The sequence below is a fragment of the Heptranchias perlo genome, chromosome 5 (genome assembly GCF_035084215.1).
Source record: "Heptranchias perlo isolate sHepPer1 chromosome 5, sHepPer1.hap1, whole genome shotgun sequence".
NCBI lineage: Eukaryota > Metazoa > Chordata > Chondrichthyes > Hexanchiformes > Hexanchidae > Heptranchias > Heptranchias perlo.
The window spans coordinates 102,083,176-102,087,111 of record NC_090329.1 but is presented as its reverse complement, the minus strand read 5'-3'; the positions used below and the strand labels follow the sequence as shown (position 1 = coordinate 102,087,111).

Genomic DNA, 3,936 nt, shown 5'->3' with positions numbered 1-3,936 from the left:
CAGTGGTGTGGAAGATGATGAATGTGCAGGTATTACATTTCCTGTGTTTGTGTGGGAAGGTGCCGGGGAAGGAGAGCAAGTGATGGAAGAGTGAACCAGGTGTCACCAAACTCCACATTCGACAGATCATCTTCTGCCATTTCTACCATCTTTAACATGATCTCTCTTCCAAAAATATCTTCCTCTCCCTTCCCCTTTCAGCATTCTGTAGGGACCAATTGCTCCTCTTCAACCTCTCAAAGCAACACTTGAACAACTAACCCTTCACATTGCACTCTGGTTAAGAGGGGCTCTAACTCGAGATTTTGCACTATGGCTCCCTAGCTCCCCTAATAGCTGTTACTTAAATGGACAACCTGAAAACCCCTTCCTCCACTTTAACAGAATGATACCCCCACATCTCTTACTTCAGCTCTCACATGTCACTTGCAACATACCCCTCAATTGCTAGCCTTCCCTTCATTTACTCTATGTTCTTGCAGGAGAAAGTGGTGCACAATGCCCGCCAGAGGCAGGCCATCGGAGGGGATATCCCTAACTTTAAACCATCACGCCATTTGAGCAGAAGGCCATGGAGCTCGTGGGAAATCACTCTGCTCTTGTCGTTGGAGATAGAGAAGCAGCAGCATATTGCCAGCGCCAGGTTAGTGACTGAATACCTACACTGTCGCTCCAGTATTTCTGTGAAGCATCACACAGACACAACATTCCACCTCTTTCTTTGTCTCCTTAATCCCGAGTGGGTAATTCTAGCCTCTACCGTCCTTTCTTGCAGACCCAATAGAGTGTATCAGAGTGAGAGAGGGATGAGTAAGCCATAGGATGTTGAGAGCTCTGTATCCAAGATAGGGATGCAACTTTAAGAAGTTATGTAAAAGGGGGTATAGTTTTAAGAAATTGTTGACCTTAATTGCTTGTAACAACTCTCAGCCCGTAAGAATAATAGGCTGGGAAATTGTTCAGTTGGGGGAGAGGAAGGAACTGAGAGGAATAAGAGGTAGGCTGGAAAGTAATACCTAGCATTGTTTTGTTCACTGCTGCAAGTAAAGACCCCATGTGGGTGAATAAACCTCACTTGTTTTAGGATCTAGTCTGTATGTTTAATGGAGCACTGGATCCTGGGCCTGCATCAGTTTGTTATGTGTGGTGTCAGAAGTGGGATTTTGGCACTCTGAGAAAGGCCAAGACCCACGATAATGGAGAAAATGCTGAGAGCATTCATGCAGGCTACATTGGTACAACAGGAGTGGACGAACAAGATTCTGTAACCCCGAGAAGAAATTAATCGTATCATGAGGGTGAAAGCGGAAGATGAGGCAGGAAAGCAAGCACCTGAGAAAGTGAAGAGAAAGCAGTTGGTGAATAGTGAGATAGCCGCAAGGCCCGAGATGGACAATCACAAAATCGAAGAGGAAAATGTGGCATCTTCTGCTCCCAAGAAGACCGAGCAGAACAAAAAGAAACCAAAGTCTGAGTCCACGCGCCCAACTAAAGAGGAGGAAAACAGCAGCAATGGGCCAAGCAAGAAGGATTTGGATTTGCCAGTGAGCATTAATGGGGAAAATCATGCAAGTGGAAACAAAGTTGAGGTAAATAAGAATTGCGCAGTGAAGCAGGAAGTTGTAGACCAGGATCTCCCAGAGCCAGGGAAGACCACCGAGGAAACAGCGTCAAAATATGAGGAGGAGAAGGATTCTTCGAAGAGTTCCATAGACACCAAGCTCTCAGACAAGGCAATGCCTGGAAAAAATACAGACAAATTTCACCAAAGGAGTGGAGGAATTTACAGGCAAGGAGAACGATAGCATCCCTGCGGCAACAGGCGCCGAAGAAGACTTTGGAGGAAGAAGCACCCCAGGAAATCAAGCATGTGAAAGAGAAACTGGAGGCCAAGCCCAATGGAGTAAGATGCTTAAGGACGTCTCTGAGAATATCTAAACAAATGGTGAAAGTGATGGAGAACCATGAGAAAAAAGGCTAATTTAAAAAGAAAGAAGAACTGAGGGGTATGTGGCCTTTCAAGAGGACAGCTCAGGTGATGAAGCAGAGAGCCCACCAAAGATGAAAAGGCCAAAGGGTATCCATGTCTTCAAAAAGCCTAGTTTCTCCAAGAAGAAAGAAAAAGATTTAAGTCAAAGAGAAGCCAATGGAAGAAAAACAAGGAGAAAAAGTTCAAAGATATAACAGCAACAGAGGTTGTTCAGCATTGGAAAGAGAAAAAGAAAAAGAAGCCTGTTCCAGACCAAGAAGCAGTTCGGATGGATATTCCTCCTTCCCTCAGGCATATCTTTGGTGGTCCATTGGCTGAGGCTGATGAGAGAACTATGTTGAATGATGGGATCCAACGGCCAGCAGTTTTTCGAGAATGCATTGACTACATGGAGAATTATGGCATTTTTAGGGTATCAGGTATCAAATCAAAAGTTGATGAGCTGAAAGTTGTGTATGATCGTGAAGAGCCTCCCTGTCTGGAGAATTATGATGCAAATAAGGGAGCCAGCCTAGTGAAACAATATTTCTGTGAGCTGCCTGAAAATGTTCTTACCAAGGAACTCGGGATGCAGTTTGAGGATGCATGTGGAAAAGGCACGGAGTGTGAAAAAGTCCAGGAATGCCAGCGTCTACTAAAGGAACTGCCTGTATCCAATTACATCCTCTTTTCTTGGCTTATCATCCATATGGACCATGTCACTGAAAAAGAAAGTGAAACAAAAATGGAATATCTGTAATATTTCCATGGTTCTTAGTCCTACTGTTTAAATCAGTAATCATGTACTGTACCTGTTTTTCACTCATGGCAAAGAGCTATTTGGGGAAATCGAGCTGAAGCCAGCAATGAAACCACTTCGCTGGTCGAATGTGGCAACAATGCCAGCCTTGCCTGAGACATGAGAGCATTAAGGAAGAAATTTGGAGGCAGGAATTCCTGTTGCATTGCTTGCACAGAGACCTGCAAGCCAGCAGAAAGGACTTCTCCAAAAAGGAGAGGTTGTGGGAGGTACAGTAAATTTTAATAGCTATATAGTGCAATCTACATGAAGCAAAAACTTGCCCAGACTGTTATGGAGAGGGTGTGCCTTAGGAGGAACTTACCAAGGCTTTGGCCTTGTAAGCACCCCCACAGCTGCATTATATGGTCAGCTGTTGGAATACCAAGGAGCAGTATGGGACTGCAACAGTTGAAGAATATTACCAGAAACTTATCATAGAATGGTTACAGTGCAGATGGAGGCCATTTAGCCCATCGAGTCCGTGCCGGCTCTGTGCAAGAGCAATCCAGCTAGTCCTACTTCCCCGTCCGAAACCCACAGCCTTGCAAATTTTTTCCCTTCAAGTACTTATCCAATTCCCTTTTGGAAGCCACGATTGAATCTGCCTCCACCACCACCCCCCGGCAGTGCATTCCAGATCACAACCACTCGTGGTGTAAAAAAAAAGTTTTTTCTTATGTCGCCTTTGGTTCTTTTGCCAATCACCTTAAATCTATGTCCTCTGGTTTTTGACCCTTCCGCCAATGGGAACAGTTTCTCTTTATCTACTCTGTCCGGACCCTTCATGATTTTGAATGCCTCTATCAAATCTCCTCTCAACCTTCTCTGCTTTAAGGAATACAACCCCATCTTCTCCAGTCTATGCACGTAACTAAAGTCCCTCATCCCTGGAATCATTCTAGTAAATCTTTTCTGCACCCTCTCTAAGGCCTTCACATCTTTCCTAAAGTGCGGTGCCCAGAATTGGACATAATATTCCAGTTGTGGCCGAACCAGTGTTTTATAAAGGTTCATCATAACATCCTTGCTTTTGTACTCTTTGCCTCTATTTATAAAGCCCAGGATCCTGTATGCTTTCTTAACCGCTTTCTCAACCTGCCCTGCCACTTTCAATGATTTGTGCACATACACCCCCAGATTCTCTGTTCCTGCACCCCTTTTTAGA

General features: G+C 44.6%; 1 pseudogene; it reads left to right on the top strand.

Annotated features, from left to right (window-relative positions):
* The first annotated feature begins 1,292 nt into the window (after positions 1–1,292).
* LOC137322186 (ralA-binding protein 1 pseudogene) lies at positions 1,293–3,025 on the top strand (annotated as a pseudogene).
* Positions 3,026–3,936: the final 911 nt, after the last annotated feature.